The following is an 18,682-nucleotide window of genomic DNA, read 5'->3' on the forward strand; positions in this document are numbered from 1 at the left end:
TGAGTGGGGTAACATCTCACAGCAAAAACTGGCAAATCTGGTGCAGTCCATGAGGAGGAGATGCACTGCAGTACTTAATGCAGCTGGTGGCCACACCAGATACTGACTGTTACATTTGAGTTTGACACCTCTTTGTTCAGGGACACATTATTCCATTTCTGTTAATCACATGTCTGTGGAACTTGTTCAGTTTATGTCTCAGTTGTTGAATCTTGTTATGTTCACACAAATATTTACACATGTTAAGTTTGCTGAACATAAACACAGTTGACAGTGAGAGGACATTTCTTTTTTTGCTGAGTTTAGCTGTCTCATTGCCACAGCAGCTAACAAAAAGGAAGTCCAGACTTAAATCTAACCAAAGCCTGAGCAACCTATTACCAGCCTCATGATTTAGATTAACAATGGCCAACTCCTGGGATCTAGCCTCTGTCAAGAAGCTGATGCATCAGTGGCTGTGTCTTCCCAGAGCGGCACTATATCTTCCATGCGTAAAACTCAGGATTACTGTAACTAGGATGGCTGTATCTTCACAGCAAGATAAGCTTTGATACTGTACTGTACATGGACATATTTTAAGAGTTCAAGCTAGCCCAAGTGTATAGCCTACTGTAAGTGTATTCATACCCACGCAAAACATGTGGACTGGGAAATGTTCCATGCAGCCTCAGAGAATAACATCGATTTATACGCTGATTTGGTGAGTGAGTTTAGAAGATGCATTGGAGATGTTGCACCAACTGTGACTATTAAAACCTACCCTAACCAGAAACCATGGATAGATAAAACTGAAAGCACCAACCACCGCATTTAACCATGTAAAGATGACTGGGAACATGGCTGAATATAAACAGTGTAGTTGTTCCCTCCCCAAGGCAATCAAACAAGAAAAGTGTCGGTATAGATACAAAGTGTAGTCACAATTCAACGGCTCTGACACGAGATGTATGTGGCACGGTCTACAGGCAATTACGGACTACAAAAAGAAAACCAGCCCCGTCACAGACACTGACATCTTGCTTCGAGACAAACTAAACACCTTCTTTGCCCGCTTTGAGGATAATACAGTGCCACCGACATGGCCCGCTACCAAGGACTGCGGCCCCCCCTCTTCTTCTCCGGGGCCAACATAAGTAAGATATTTAAACGCGTTTACCCTCGCAAGGCCGCTGGCCCAGACGGCATCCTTAGCCGCATCCTCAGAGTATGCGCAGACCAGCTGACTGGTGTGTTTATGGACATATTCAATCGCTCCCTAGCTTCAAGATGGTGACCATTGTTCCTGTACCCAAGAAGGGAAAGATAACTGAACAAAATTACTATTGCCCGGTAGCACTCACTTCTGTCATCATGAAGTGCTTTGAGAGACTAGTCAAGGATCATATCATCTTAACCTTACCTGCCACCCTAGACCCACTTCAGTTTGCATACCGCCCCAATAGGTCCACAGACGATGCAATCGCCACCCCACTGCACACCGGTGCCCTATCCCATATGGACAAGAAGAATGTAAGAATGCTGTTCATTGACTTAAGCTCAGCATTCAACCCCATAGTACCCTCCAAGCTCATCATTAAGCTTGAGACCCTGGGTCTCAACCCCAGGGGTGTCAGGAAAACAACCTCTCACTCAACGTCAACAAAACAAATCAGATGATCGTGGAATTCAGGAAACAGCAGAGGGTGCACCCCCATATCAACATCGATGGGACAGCAGTGGAGTAAGGTGGAAAGTTTTGGGTTCCTCGGGGTACACATTACGGACAAACTCAGGAGGCTGAAGAAATTTGGTTTGTCCCCTAAAACCCTGTGACAAACATTTACAGATGCACAATTGAGAGCATCCTGCCTGGTAGGGCAACTGCACCGCCATCAACCACAAGGCCCTCCACAGGGTGGTGAGGTCTGCACAACACATCACCGGGGGCAAACTACCTGCTCTCCAGGATACCTACAGCTCCCAATGTCACAAGAAGGCCAAAAATATAATCAAGGACAACAACCACCCGAGCCACTGCCTGTTCACCCCGTAGCATTGGATAGAAAACACTCTGAAGTTTCTAAAACGGATAAAATAATGTCTGTGAGTATAACAGAACTGATATGGCAGGCGAAGACCTGAGGTCACAGGCTATTTCAATGCTAGCCTATGGGAAAAAACAAATAGACAGGAACCATATTGCAGTTCCTATGGCTTCCACTAGTTGTCAACAGTCTCTAGAAAGGGTTTCAGGCTTGTTTTTTGAAAAATGAACAAGTAGTTGTAGTTTTTCCAAGGTGTCCCTCATTAGAAAAGGAGTCTTGTTGCGCGTGTGAATGAGGTGTGCGCTCTTCGTTATTTATCTTCCCTATTGAACATACTATTTTCCGTCTTAAATTATATTGTTTATTTAGATATTAGAGTACCTGAGGATTAATTTGAAACATTGTTTGACTTGTTTGGACAAACTTTACCTGTAACTTTTTTGATTCATTTGTATGCATGTTGAACGAATTGATTACTGAAATCAATAGCGCCAACTAAACAGACTTTTTGGGATATAAAGAGGGACTTTATCGAACACAATGACCTTTCATTGTGTAGCTGGGACCCCTACGATTGCAAACAGAGGAAGATCTTCAAAGGTAAGTGATTTATTTTATCGCTATTTGGGATTTTGTGATGCCTGTGCTGGTTTGAAAAGTATTTTGATGTGGGGTGCTGTCCTCAGATAGTCACATGCTATTCTTTTGCCGTAAAGCCTTTTTGAAATCTGACAATGCGGTTGGATTAACAAGAAGTGAAGCTTTTAAACGACGTAAGCCACTTATATTTTCATGAATGTTTAATATCACGATGTTTGTATTTTGAATTTCACGCTCTGCAATTTCACCAGATGTTGTTGTAGTGGCACGCTAGCGAAACTCCGATCCCAAAGAGGTTATAACAGCTGCACCAACGTATAGGTACTCACACGACCAACGGACATGGGAACAATAACTGACAAAGACAGAGGGAACAGAGGGCACATATGTAACATACTAATTAGGGGAAATGGGAACCAGGTGTGTGTAATCAGACAAGACAGTCCGGGGTTGGTAATAATGAATCCCGTTCAGTGAAGCCTAGAAAGCCAGTGACGTAGACCTCCGGATCTGGTGAACAGAATGAGCAGCAGTACCGGGCGGTTCCGTGACAGGTAGTTGTTGGGGAATTGTTAGATTACTTGTTAGATATTACTGCACTGTCGGAACTAGAGACACAAGCATTTCACTACACTCACATTAACATCTGCTAACCATGTGTATGTGACCAATACAATTTCATTTTATTTTATTTAGATTTGATTGGATATCTAAGGGTTTCAAGCTAGTATAAGCACATGTTTTGTTTTGTTTTATTTGTCCTGTTATTTCCATTTAGTGATGTCATCCGTATGGTTATGTCATGTTTGATTCTGTAATGGTGGCAGCCATGGTATAAATAATATTACCACACATAATTATAGGTGTGACATCATTCAGAATCTCGTTAATTTATGTCAAATGCACTTGACCTTTGCAGCATTATACCATTTCATCATTAAAATCATTTTTTATGTCGTCCACACTATCAAATAAATGTAGGCAGGGAACAATGGCACAACAACTTGAAAGAGACAACAGTCTGTAGGCCTACTCATTTATCTGGGATAATAGTTTATCATCTTTTGGCCATTGCCTCACACACAAGGATCCACCTGCACTGTAATTATGTAATAGTGAGTTACTCAAATTTCAGACTTGAATTTGCCATAATTCAAGAAGATAAAGGCGAAATGCTGTCATAAATCAGTTTACATTACTGGACTGGAACCATGAGGAAGGTGTACATTGTAAATTATATCAGCATGTCTAAATACAATTTGTTGCAGCAAGCATCTGGGCCAAGTGGCTATAGTTTAAGGGACATAACTAATGCAGCCACCCCCATTGGGCTGTTATTTCATAAAGCAAACACTCCCGATCTGAGCATGAGCCATTATGAATCCTTGGCCTTCTAGCGTGTAAGCACCTTGTAACAGATGATAAGCCTGCTTTCAGTGTGTCTTGCCTCAATCTAGAGTATGACATGTTTTTGTTTTTCGTGTAGTAGACATAAAAACAAAAGTAGCTGCAACTTCAGAGGGATTTTCTGTTATTCTGATAATTGTTTTTAGGTATTTGTATTTCACCTTTATTACGGGACTCTCAAAGAAATGGGGGTACAATGCGTAACTGTGGGCATCATCATTGTCACAACAATATTGTTTCTGACAGTTTCCGTGCAAGCCAGATAGGCTTGTGCTTCACGTTTCCATTGCCTATATAAATGTAATAGACCGTTTGTTGTTATTTCTCTTAAACGAACATCATTCTCTGTACATAATTATTCTATTTGGTCATTTAGGCTATAATGATTCGATTTTTGCATTTATGTCAATGTCTTTTCATGGAATACCAGTGTACATCTAAAAAATACAGTCGTCATAAGAGGCACCCATGAAACAAAAGATCCTATTCCACCAGCACGCTCCAGTCTAGGGTTTATAGCTCCTCCCTGTGTGTAGCGGGTGACAGCTGGGATCGCTGTGCACTAGTAAGAAGGCTTCATCTCCAAATAGGATGACCAGCAGCTTTTGTTAGGGGACTGAGTTCGGTTGCCACGAATGGTTCGGGAACGCTCCATTGTTAATTCTTGAACGCCAGGTTGGTCCTGCTCAGCTTTCTCAAATGAGTTTTTAAAACCGCTGGGTTTCAAGTGAATTTCCGATGGATATTCCGATTTGAAGAGGTGCGTAGTAAGCCTACAAGAGCGGCATGTAACAAAAAAGCCCAAGAGGTTTAGAAAAGTAGCGTTCGCATAGTTTTTTTTATCTCTCGAAATGAGCACTGTCTGAACTGCTTTTTGAGCATTCGTTTTAATGGATTAAAGGACGAGCAATACATTTACCCCAAGGCATATCCATTCATGAGCTGAAGGTAATTGTATTATGATTTTTAACCTTGGATGTGCATAATAGTAGCCTATTTCCATAGAGCCTATAAACTATAGCCTGTTTTCCAAATCACTGTAGGCTATTACAAGTGCACAACGCGTGTATAACAAGGTAGTCTAGGTCACTTCAGTAACTTTATGAAATATCTGTCTGTTGCAGTTAATCAATAACCATTCATTGGGAAAGTGTAGGATTATCTAGTAAAGATAATAGGTATTTTGGCAATTTAAATATAGAATGTTTGTGCGTAAATAAGCATTTACACGTAGCCTATTATCCAAGCTGTCACGGGTCCATTCAATATCATTTGGAAGAATTTCGACGTGCCTGTAAAGCTTCAGAAATTATAGATTATTATTGACAACTCTCTGACAATTTTCCCCAGGTGGTGAAATCGTCTATAATTACAACGCCTGTCAATTATGGAGACAAACTCTCCCTTGCTTTTACTGTGCTGTGAACTTAGGCTAGCAGGACTCAACATTATAGTCTACTTAAATCATCTGAGCTCTCCTTCGTTGTTGGGCTCTCCATGGCTGCGCAATGAGATACAATTGTCATGTGTGAGAAGACAGACGGGCATTTAGATTGTCAGTGTTGGCTAAACGAATATCACCTGTGTCTTTTCAAGTGGAAAATAAGGTATTTTATCGCAGCAGGTTATTTCAATGTATTGGCCTTTATCATTCTGCAACACATCATACATTATTTATTGATGTGGATTTAAATATACAGTAGCTATTTCATAAATGTATTTTCACTTTTATTTTACCACAATTGGGTCCAACTGATTTCTGACTGACATTTCTTTAACTGATGTACTGTAGATGGTTGTAGTTACACCACTTGTCTCTCTGTCTCTCTCTGTCTCTCTCTGTCTCTCTCTGCCTTTCTCTGCCTTTCTACTCTCTCTCTCTCTCTCTCTCTCTCTCTCTCTCACACACACACACACACACACACACACACACACACACACACACACACACACACACACACACACACACAGATAGAGATTAGGAGTGAAGCGTTGTCCACACAGGGTGTGTTTAGTGACTACAGGATTTAAGGGCCATTTCAGGGATGGTCATTGTTGTAATTCCTCCATTCGGCATCAAATATGTGTTACATGTATGTAATGTATTTCCTTTAGAAAGAGATAAAACTGGTGTGAGCAGCCATATATACTGAATGCTGAGTTTACCCATTATTTTTTACTGGGTGGGCAGGGAGGCCCCATGCAACATGCTAACACCTCAGCTCTCTCAGCCAGTGTTAATATGTCTGGGGTTGCTGTATTTACAATTGGAATCTAGTCAAGGATAAGGGATGTTTCTCAATATGTTGAAACCTCCCATTTCCTGTGTGTTTATAACAACACAATTAGGAATAGTGCTAAATGGCTGTGATATTTTGGGGGAATTATTTGTAAGATGGGATGGTCTTGTAAAAACATTGATAGGAAAAAGAATAGTCTATGATCCATTATTTCATGAAATCACTGGAAAAAATAATTGATGCATTCCCATTCTCGGCACTACCGCATGGATATATGGTGTAGCAGTAAAGTTGAGATGAGATACTGTAGAGGATATGTACTATGGGTATCTCTGTGAGATATACACTACAGTATTCTTACAGTGATGGGCAATAGTCCTGGAGCCATTTTGAAACACCTGCCATGATACATTGTTTACAAGACATACTCTGAAAGCAGATCATCCTGCCATTGATGTATGTGCCACTGTGTGACTGACTACATTTGGAGAAAGCATTGTTTTTTCTTCAAAGCAGACAAGAGGAGAAACCAAAACACCAGCATGCATTGTGGCGCCTATATTTGGAGCAATGCTCTGTGGGACATTTGATCTGCACTTCCCAACAATAGCAATGAGGTTGGCATTGTCTGTGACTGATGTGGATTTGTCACACTTGTGTGCTTGGATCCGCTGTGCAGGGGTGTAGGTTGGTATTTACATTTGTCAGTCAAGGATAGATAGACGTGCTTGGTCTTGAATAATTGATCAATGGCATGCCTATGTGTAATGAATTGAACTCAATTACTCAAAGCGAGGCCTTGTTAATCATTGTGTTCTAATTTAGTGACAATACTATAGGTCCAACAGAGTTGTCTATTTCTGCATCTTTTATGATTGTATGTTTTATTAATGTGCAGCCAGTGTATTTTTTGTTGTTTAAACAATTTGTATATGAGAGTATCATTAAAATCCTCACACTCGTCAACATGTGATTTATTTATGATTAACCCTTTATTTATTTATTATTTTTATTGCAGTTCTCTTTATACTTTAATCATTTTAAATGAGTCTTTCATCGCATTTTAGACGGGCTACCATAGTAGTCCACAGATAGCAAAATAATATACATTTTAATACCATAATCCTTTGGGGAAATTATATCCCATGTAGCCCATATTTAACTAGGCAAGTCAGTTAAGAACAAAATCTTATTTACAATGACGGCCTATCCCGGAAGACGCTGTGCAATAGGACAGCGCACAATGACAGCCGGAAGTGATTCAGTCTGGATTCAAACCAGGGACTGTAGTGACACCTCTTGCACTGAGATGCAGTGCCTTAGATCACTGTGCCACTCAGGGGTCCAGTGGCAGGATATAAGTTTCAATGTGACATGAACTGTCTTTCACTGTAGCAACTTTCACCTTCTTGCCAAATGGAAAATTATTATTTTTTGTGTGTCTGTGGGGATATTTTCCAATAACTCTATTTCCATGAGCAGCTCTTTGTGTGCCTCCTACTGATAGAAAATGTTAAACACCTTGCATCCTCCATCCACCCCCACAATAGAATGGTGTCAAGCTCAGATGAAATAAAGAGCATGCTGGTGTTCAGAAGCTGCATGACATTCAGAGAAAGTTTTTTTTCTCTCACACATTATTCCCCATATTGCAAATAACATTAACATGACATTGGCATCATATTTAGTGGTAAACCTCCACTCAAAGGTGAAATAGCAAAACCCATCCCATAGTATCAAACACTTGACCATTGCTCTGACAATAATATATTCAGTGCAATCCAACCCCCCTAGCATTAACCCCCCCCCCCCCCTAGAATATCTATGCACTATTTATTTTTCTTGAATTAATAGGCCTTGTAAAATTCCCTTCCCGTAGGCTTGTTAAATTAACATAATGGAGGTCCTTATTAGTGTCAGAATAGCCAAGGATGTACAGTATGGAGCTGATTTTTGACAGAACCTCTTAAGCCAATGGCTGAATTGGCAGAGTGCCTTTTGACATGCTCACTGTTGCTCTTAAGCAATACTTGGAAATGAACACAATTCAATTGTGATTGGCAATCCTAGGAGGAGAGTTGATGTAGCCGACCTGCCTGTGTTTCATAGAAGTTATCAGAGATGATCCACCTCTCTGGGATATGTGTTTGCAAACACAGTATAAACTGGCTGAGATAGACAAGTGTTGATAAGGCACCTAATCTGATGCCAGACAACACAGTTTATAGTATGTACAGTTGAAGTCGGAAGTTTACATACACCTTAACATTTAAACTCATTTTTTCATAATTCAAAAAAAGTACAATACCTTGACTTCAATATATCCACACATACTTTTCCTATATTTAAACTCATTTTTTCATAATTCCTGACATTTAATCCTTTTAAATATTCCCTGTCTTTGGTCAGTTAGGATCAACACTTTATTGTAGGAATGTGAAATGTCAGAATTATAGTAGAGAGAAAGATTTATTTCAGCTTGTATTTCTTTCATCACATTCCCAGTGGGTCAGAAGTTTACATACACTCAATTAGTATTTGGTAGCATTGCCTTTAAATTGTTTAACTTGGGTCAAACGTTTCGGGTAGCCTTCTACAATCTTCCCACAATAAGTTGGGTGAATTTTGGCCCATTCCTCTTCACAGAGCTGGTGTAACTGAGGCAGGTTTGTAGGCCTCCTTGCTCACACACGCTTTTTCAGTTCTGCTCACAAATGTTCAATGGGATTGAGGTCAGGGCTTTGTGATGGCCTCTCCAATACCTTGACTTTGTTGTTCTTAAGCCATTTTGACACAACTTTGGAAGTATGCTTGGGGTCATTGTCCATTTGGAAGACCCATTTGTGACCAAGCTTTAACTTCCTGACTGATGTCTTGAGATATTGCTTCAATATATCCACACATACTTTTCCTATATCATGATCCATCTATTTTGTGAAATGCACCAGTCCCTCCTGCAGCAAAGCACCCCCACAACATGATGCTACCACCCATGTGCTTCATGGTTGGGATGGTGTTCTTCGGCTTGCAAGCATCCCCCTTCTTCCTCCAAACATAATGATGGTCATTGTGGCCAAACAGTTATATTTTTGTTTCATCAGACCAGAGGACATTTCTCCAAAAAGTACGATCTTTGTCCCCATGTGCAGTTGCAAACTGTAGTCTGGCTTTTTTGTGGAGGTTTTGGAGCAGTGACTTCTTCCTTGCTGATCAGCCTTCGAGGTTATGTCGATATAGGACTCGTTTTACTGTGGATATAGATACTTTTGTACCTGTTTCCTCCAGCATCTTCATAACGTCCTTTGCTGTTGTTCTGGGATTGATTTGCACTTTTCCCACCCAAAGTACGTTCATCTCTAGGAGACAGAAAGCGTCTCCTTCCTGAGCGGTATGATGGCTGCGTGGTCCCATGGTGTTTACACTTGCGTACTATTGTTTGTACAGAATAACGTGGTACCTTCAGACGTTTGGAAACTGCTCCCAAGGATGAACCAGACTTGTGGCTGTCTACAATTTGTTTTCTGAGGTCTTGGCTGAGTTATTTTGATTTTCCCATGATGTCAAGCAAAGAGGCACTGAGTTTGAACGTAGGCCTTGAAATACATTCACAGGTACACCTCCAATTGACTCAGATGATGTCAATTAGCCTATCAGAAGCTTCTAAAGCCATTACATAATTTTCTGGAATTTTACAAGCTATTTAAAGGCACAGTCAACTTAGTGTATGTAAACTTCTGACCCACTGGAATTGTGATAGAGTGAATTATAAGTGAAATAATCTGTCTGTAAACAATTGTTGGAAAAATTACTCTTGTCATTGCACAAAGTAGATGTCCTAACTGACTTGCCAAAACTATAGATTGTTAACAAGACATTTGTGGAGTGGTTGAAAAACTACTTTTAATGACTCCAACCTAAGTGTATGTAAACTTCCGACTTCAACTGTACATAGTTAAATGTGTACTGTACTTATACAGGTGAGTGACCATGAGTCACAAACGGCACTCGCTGTGAACACTCATTATGAACAACGGTGGCTTCCGGTTGTGTTTAGCTCATTGGGTGCTCATGAGGTGTGCATCGATGCTTGCATAGGACTACATGGATGCTCTACAGCAGCTTGTCCTGGGAGAGTTCCATGACACTGTGTTGACGGGGCGCTTGTTGCGTGCTTTGCAGGCCCTACTTCCACCTTCTGTGCCTCGGTGTGTGGCAGTGTATCACAGAGAGGAGCGTGCATCTATCCCCCTCCCTAGGCCCATCTCGATTGGCACTGCATTTCTCATCTATTAATCATTGAGGCTGCTCTCTTATTCGGTTGCCATAGTTTCAGGGCCTGATACGGTGTTGGGGTGCCCAGAGAAGGCCAGGAGAGATTGCAGGGCAGCACTCGGATCAGCACTCTCCATGGGTGTCTGCTTGAAAAGGCTAAATGGTTTCCACTTTCATCTCACAGCGGTGCGCTCCCTCTATAGAAGGAGGAAGAAAATGTAAGGAGGCTTTCACAGTAGGCCTTATCCCTGGAATCATGTGTCTTTCACTGAAGAGGCTGATGCTACTGTATGTTTACTGGCGACAATATGGGTCTTATTGTCCTCCTGGGTTTGCAATGGGTGATCTCAGAGATAGAATTGGCCTCCATTATTACACAGAATGTGTTTGGAGAGATTCATTTTTTTGTCTAGTTTAAGAAAACAAACCGTAGAGAATTTGTACAAGATGGCATCACTCTCCACCAAGAAAGATATCAGTATGTTGAGGCTACCAGTGTGTTGAGCATTTGTTTTTCATTCCTCTAAGATGGTCTTTCTTGGCCGTGTTGTACCTCCCAAATGAGTCTGTAATCTCTGTTTACTCTTGTAATGGTTTAATGTGGCCATATTGTTGCTGTATCATATTAAACTTTGCCTATGGTATTTTCAGGGGAGCTAGTGGGCAAAGCCCTCTAATCATAGGACTTTCTTCTTGGCCTTTCATGTGGGCCACATTAAGAAGAAAGAACCTTGTCATTGTTAGTGCCATTGGGATGTAATCCAAGCCTGGGTGATTTAGACACTGCAATTCTCTCATCTGGGTGACCTTTCTGGAGGGAATCCTACCATGGGTTTATAATGGAGAATTGGCCTGTTTGCTCAATTTACCCATGCATACGTTTTATGGCTTTAAAGTGATATGATTGTAGACTCAGTGACATAATTATTTTAGGTGCAGGTGACTGGCGAGGGGGCAGGGCTTGTGGACTATTGTCAGTCTGTTATTTATGTGGAGAAATGCACTGTGTAAAGTGCTATGTGAGGGATGCTGCTCTGAGGCAAGGTCTATCTCGAAAGCTTTTATCAAAGTACACCCGTGGTTAGTAAGTGTTATTTAATAGAGCAAATGTCATTTGTAATGCCCTCCCAAGTCATGTAACCTTTCAGACGATGACAGATTATTTGCAATTTATTTGATTATTTGCAATTTCCACATTCCTTATTTTACCTATATGAAAGCAATCTCATCAATTGATGGCTTTTACACGTTAGTTTATTTAAAGATAAATCAAATTGACATATATTTTTCATTAGCTCTAAGTAAGGGATGTTACTACAGACATACAAGAAAGAAGGATCAGTCACAGTTGCTGGCTACAAATTTTAAAAAGCGAGAGTCTTTTTCCATTTCTGAATCCAATCAGGACAAGAAAGTGAACAATAATACCTCTGTGTGTACATTTATGACATACCTAATGAACAAATTGCAGTCAATGTTGCGTGGTCGTGTGGCTGGTAGACGCACACGACCACAGGGCCCCCAGTGTTTCAGCACTCCTGCCTATCCATCAGCTCAGGTGGACCGGTGGGCTGGGAACACTTATCATCACAATGTCCCCCTTGCTCACAATTCCCTCAACCCTGATTAAATGTATGGCAGCGGATGCTGCATTGTTCCATGCATAGTGATGTGTTCATTATCTAAATTCTCATCTTATTAGGCAAGCAGCACAAGGTTAGTGTGTGCAGGCGGAGGAATACGCTGTTATTATGAGGCATGTTGCTGTGATTGAGCTGTACATTTTATTGAGAAATGCACAAACAGTATTCACAACACTGTTGACGACTACCATACTTTTACTATGCATTTCAGATGAATGTGAATGCTCTGGCTGCACAAGCCATTTGATGTGTTTAAATGGTAGTATTTCGATCAACGTCACTTGTTTACATCCTGTGTACAACCATCAACTTGGCTCTTTATTGATTATGCTGCTAAGGTAATTGAACACTTGATTATTTAATTGCGTTTGGAGACCGTATTAAGATGCATGGCCCTGTTCTCAGGCGCAGCAGTCGCTGAGAATATGGTTTGACTTCACAAATGCAGGTTTTTCATGAATCTTGTTCTGGAGGCAGCTCTGCAGAACGGTCACTAGCTGGCACAGTCACAAAGTCATAAAATCTGATTTAAACCTAACCTTAACCCTAACCTTAACCGCACTGCTAACCCTGATGCCTAACCCTAACTTTAAATTAAGACCTAAAAGCACATTTTTATTGCCATGAATTTTTACAATTTAGGCAATTTTGACATTGCAGTTGGCCTAAGGATAAATCACTCAGTTCTGCCTCCAGGACAAGACTCGTGACAATAAATTGGCTAGAATTGGCTTCCTATTTCGCAACAAAGCATCCTTCACTCATGCTGCCAAACATACCCTTGTAAAATTGACCATCCTACCAATCCTCGACTTTGGCGATGTCATTTACAAAATAGCCTCCAATACCCTACTCAACAAATTGGATGCAGTCTATCACAGTGCAATCCGTTTTGTCACCAAAGCCCCATATACTACCCACCATTGCGACCTGTACGCTCTCGTTGGCTGGCCCTCGCTTCATACTCGTCGCCAAACCCACTGGCTCCATGTCATCTACAAGACCCTGCTAGGTAAAGTCCCCCCTTATCTCAGCTCGCTGGTCACCATAGCATCTCCCACCTGTAGCACACGCTCCAGCAGGTATATCTCTAGTCACCCCCAAAACCAATTCTTTCTTTGGCCGCCTCTCCTTCCAGTTCTCTGCTGCCAATGACTGGAACGAACTACAAAAATCTCTTAAATTGGAAACACTTATCTCCCTCACTAGCTTTAAGCACCAACTGTCAGAGCATCTTACAGATTACTGCACCTGTACATAGCCCACCTATAATTTAGCCCAAACAACTACCTCTTTCCCAACTGTATTTAATTAATTTATTTATTTTGCTCCTTTGCACCCCATTATTTTTATTTCTACTTTGCACATTCTTCCATTGCAAAACTACCATTCCAGTGTTTTACTTGCTATATTGTATTTACTTTGCCACCATGGCCTTTTTTGCCTTTACCTCCCTTCTCACCTAATTTGCTCACATTGTATATAGACTTGTTTTTTTTACTGTATTATTGACTGTATGTTTGTTTTACTCCATGTGTAACTCTGTGTCGTTGTATGTGTCGAACTGCTTTGCTTTATCTTGGCCAGGTCGCAATTGTAAATGAGAACTTGTTCTCAACTTGCTTACCTGGTTAAATAAAGGTGAAATAAAAAAATAAAATAAAAATAAGCATCAGCACGCTTCACAAACAGTCTGAGAATCTGTTAGAGCATCCTCCCATTTGTTTTCTTCCGCATGCCATTTTTTTTATGAGTTCAAACAGGTTCCTCAACGACTGTCCATTTTAAGTAGGTAGTTAATTATGAAAAATTACCATCAGCAATTCATTAGTCACCCCCTCTTAGGTTTCGGTTGGCTCCCCTGTCAGTCGGTTAGTGCACGTGAGCTAATGCAAGGTAACCAGAGAGGAAGGGAGGAGACAATCTACAGGCAGCGCAGCACAGCTCCTGTTCATCATCTGACCTACATAAGAGAAGGATCCTCTGGTACTGTTGTTTCTGGAACAGTATTTCTTTCTACCTGACTTTGATCTCCACTCCTCTCAGGGTGATGCTGTGTGGATTTATTTCCCTCTGTAGGCCCATTGAGGTGCAGCCTTACTGCCTGCGTCCATACTGGGCCTTATGTCCCAGTGCCAGCTAGCCAGCTAACTAAATTCCCCTGCATGGTGTATGTAGACACTATCTAAAGCAAACACTATTTAATGTGGCCTCGGTAGATAAGATGGGTCATTGCTGTTAAATGGTGGCGCCGTTGTGTAATCACTCAATTCTCACACTAACAGGTGAATGGCTTAATGTGGCCTTGTGTTATACAGGCTGGCTGCTCCTGACTGTGGTTGAGTCAGGAGCTGTAGAAAAGGTTATGTTGTTGAATCAGGGTTTCAGTTTCAATATATTGTTTGTGCAAGAATGACTATAGAAGTAATTAGCCAATGATTGGTGTAAGAGTCACTTCATGACATTCGATGAAAGCGGAGATCAATTGAGTTAGTGATTTCAACAATATTTTCAAAAAATCATCTGCTTAACAACTACCTCAAGAACTACCTCAGGAAAATCAGAACTCATGGTAGTGCCAACTACAGTATATCTTAAGGATGGCAGTGATTGTTCCAGAGTAACAGACAACCAGATTAAATACCCAAGGACCCCATATTTCTCAGCTCCACCATGAGTATAGTAATAAGGCGTGATTTTTCTATCCAAAGTGCTCATTGCTTTCCCTTAAGGCAATGTCGACAGTTATTACTGCATCACGGTAATTTCCATGGCTATAATGTTGGACTAATTGATAGAGTAAATACTACAGCTGCATCGCTCTAAAATATTTCCTGAATGGAAGTATGAATGGAGCGTGGCTCTATTCTTTCCCCACTGTACAATTCCCCACACAATTCTTCACGCCACCATATTGAAATTGAAGAGAGGTTGCGGTTGGAGGAATATTGATTTTAGCCAATCGAATGTTAGCAGAATCTTGGGTGCTTTTTATAGCCATTAGTAATGATTATTTATTCACGTGGACGCATTGTATTACATCTTGGAGGTTATTGAGCGGACACAGAGATACTAATCAATGAAAGCATTAATACTCCTGTTTGTCCTGTACTCTCAAACAACTGCCTCCTCCCTCCCCCAGAGTCAAAAGCTTTGACAAAGAACTCATGTTGTTCAAATGGGCCAATGTGTTTTGTCATCGTCATGTGGGTTGGTCATAAGAACGGCCTTGCCCTAGTTGCCAATAAGATTGGCAAGAAGAATTCGGCCCAAGAGGAGGTTATTATTCAGAAGGCATGAGTCGAGAAAAAAGGGCCTAACATAGAATAATTAAGGTGGAGTCACATTTTACTTGAAAATAATCGCAAACTATCCGGGGAATAGATATACTGTACGTGTGTCTTCGTATTGGATAACATGGATATAGAACTGAATCCTCAGTCTCTAGAGTTGGGCCCTGATGTTTGACTAGATACCAGAGAATACTAGTGATAACATAAGCCTTTTATGGCATTGTGACGGTTGAAACTCAAGATGGCAAACCCAGTTATAAAACAGTTGTTGTTGCTGTTTTGCTTAAGTGCCCTTTGGGTGGGTTATGGCATGGTCTGGGTATGTGAGCCACTCTGGTGTCTAATGGGCAGGGCATGGCGTATAAAGTATCGGTTGGACATGTACTGTAGGTCAGATATCCTAGTGGTCAGATGAGTGGCTGATCCTGTGGAAGACAGAGTGATTAGGTTTCCTTCGTGTTGTTGGGGTCCGATGTCTGCTAGAACTCCTCAATCGGTGCCATGTTTGACTATCACATGTATGCAGTATATGAAATGGTGTATCCTACATGTGATATGATGAACAATGGAACTACAACTTGATTAAAGTTCTCCATTTCAGGTTATGTTTCCACCCACCCCATAGGTGAGAATGTAAACTAGAAGTTGATCATAATTCACCAAACCCCCCCCCCCCCCAAAAAAAAACCCAGATCAAATGAATAGATAAGACAAATAGGCCCATGTTGTGTATAGGGTCAACAACATGATATTTCCTGTGTTCAGGATATGGATCCTGTTGGATGTGGTGGATTATTGTGTCAGAGGATTGATATGATAGAGAATCAGAACAAGGTGGTGGTATTGCATTCACCTTTACATTCTCAAGTGTGGATAAGGAATGGCATCGTTACGTAAAGAGATCTCCATGATTATGCCTGGCCTCTCAGTGCACAGTATGGTAGGTAGTTATTTGTGTGTGTGTGTGTGTGTGTGTGTGTGTGTGTGTGTGTGTGTGTGTGTGTGTGTGTGTGTGTGTGTGTGTGTGTGTGTGTGTGTCTGTGTGTGTCTGTGTGTGTGTGCCCCCTGTGAACCAACAGTGCTTGCATCCTGTGCATACAGCAGCAGGGCACACAAGCGCTCATTGTACACTTCAAATAGCAGTGCTTGAGTACAGACAGTTTTGTCCCAGTGGAGATCTGTCAAGGTTATACGTTATTCCACAGTTTTCATATGGTAATCATTTCTGGACTTTTCAAATGGAGTTGTTTTCATGAAAGTAGTCGTTCATTGTATGCTCCTTAATGGAATGTGACAACCTGTACTGTTTAGGTGGCTTAATTGGCCCTCCATAGAGATTGAAGGGTAGAAAGGTGAAAAGAAGAGGAGCCTTCCTTATAACACAGCCAACACGCTTCACTGGCATTTCTAGTTAGTATAAAACCCATTGTTTTATTGGCAAACACAGAACAATAGACGGATGCACTGAACTTCCCTCTTTTAATGAGGACATTGCCAAGAACTATCATCATTATAATGACATTTCTGTTGATTTCCTATTTACTGTATACAGTAGCCATTACAATGACGGGGTTGAGGAATATTTCTGAATTCGTTTTTTTTTGTTTCCAGTTACAAATGGTTGTCTGTGTGCTTCATCCAGTGAGACATCAGCTGTTTATGTGAGGTTTTCGAATCATTGTTATTAAGTCCTATTTTCCTGGAACCGAGAACACTGATTGACCTCGGTAGGTTTTTGTTTATGACACCAAGTCCTAAGTGGATGTGGTTATTGTCGTTGCATGTCTATGCCAGATTAAAGCTATCTTGGCTGCAGAGACCAAGTTAAAAGGCGAGGTGTAAGGCCACAGGAAGTGAGACCTTTCCAGACCTTGCTGAATAGAAAGGTTTTCCTTTATTTGACTTAGTGGCACCAAATCTCTGTAGCTATTTTAAAGTGATGCTCTGGAACTACATCATTCAATTGTGAACTATGTCATCCATTTCGTATGTTACCTCCTGCAAATGTACATTTTCTGGGCAATTTGATTAATATTATATGAATCCAATTCGTACAATACTGTATGTTACAAATTTGTTGTGCTTATGATCTCGGACTTCGTTTTTAAGGCACCCTGAACTTCCCATGCTGTGGGAACATTGAGTCATTGATCTATTGCAGCCTGCTCTGACTGTGGCGATCGACAAAGTGGTGGTTTCACCTTCATATTACAGGTCAATATGAAAGTACATCATGGGAAAAACTTTTAAATTACACCCTTAACCAGGAGTGAAAGTAGATTTAATTTCTTACCGGTACGGGATACCCAAGTTTGAGCACACATTTGTTTTTAATACTACATAACGTACACGGTAGCCTACTCTGCTGACACTGACAAACAGATCAATAAAAACGATGTTGTGCATATAATTGGTCTTCGAAAAGGGCACACCAAAAATAAAATACGACGTCTATCTAACCTGGAGGAGGAAATTATTATCCAAAAACAAACAAAAGTGACACTGACCCAATAATAAAGTCTGCATATTTTTTAATTTTACCTTTATTTAACTAGGCAAGTCAGTTAAAGAACAAACTCTTATTTTCAATGACGGCCTAGGAACAGTGGGTTAACTGCCTGTTCAGGGGCAGAACGACATATTTGTACCTTGTCAGCTCGGGGGTTTGAACTTGCAACCTTGCAGTTACTAGTCCAACGCTCTAACCACTAGGCTACGCCACTAGGTGCTGCCCCAAACGGCACTCATCGGAATATGGCCAATGTTCTCCGCTGGAAATCAAATCATGCTTTCTGATGTAGTGGCCTATTTTGAATAATTGTATTTATTTATGTATATACAGGAGTAAGCTAATTAGGATATCTCATTTTGGCAATTTAGTTCAAATTACTTTAGGGAAAGCTTAGCTTCCCCTAGCCTTATGGACACGCCACCTCCCCCTTTTAATGTGGCATAAACACAACCAGTCATGATGTTTTCATCTGATTGTCAAACAATCACTTAACAAAGGCGCTCCTGTAGGCTACCCGTCCACTCACAAAATCATTTCAGCATCCAAACCACAACAGTGCACTGTGCACCCGCATTTTGATTAAAGGAAAGAGACATCTGTTAACAAACACCAACGTGTATTGTAATTACATTATGTGATTGTCATTAGGCTTAGACTTGTAGCCTGAGTTGATGCATGCACTGTTGTCCAC

General features: G+C 40.9%; 1 protein-coding gene across 5 annotated transcripts in view; it reads left to right on the forward strand.

Moving 5' to 3' along the window:
• Positions 1–4,571: 4,571 nt before the first annotated feature.
• Positions 4,572–18,682, forward strand: part of LOC115139696 (semaphorin-6A-like) — a 94,374-nt gene continuing 80,263 nt past the window's right edge. For 4 of the 5 annotated variants that reach the window (XM_029677366.2, XM_029677369.2, XM_029677368.2 and 1 more), the window contains exon 1: positions 4,572–4,979. The gene's annotated coding sequence lies outside the window, so the exon portion shown is untranslated. The remainder of the gene's footprint in view (positions 4,980–18,682) is intronic. The other variant, XM_029677367.2, reaches the window with a different exon arrangement.

The sequence above is a fragment of the Oncorhynchus nerka genome, linkage group LG13 (genome assembly GCF_034236695.1).
Source record: "Oncorhynchus nerka isolate Pitt River linkage group LG13, Oner_Uvic_2.0, whole genome shotgun sequence".
Classification (NCBI taxonomy): domain Eukaryota; kingdom Metazoa; phylum Chordata; class Actinopteri; order Salmoniformes; family Salmonidae; genus Oncorhynchus; species Oncorhynchus nerka.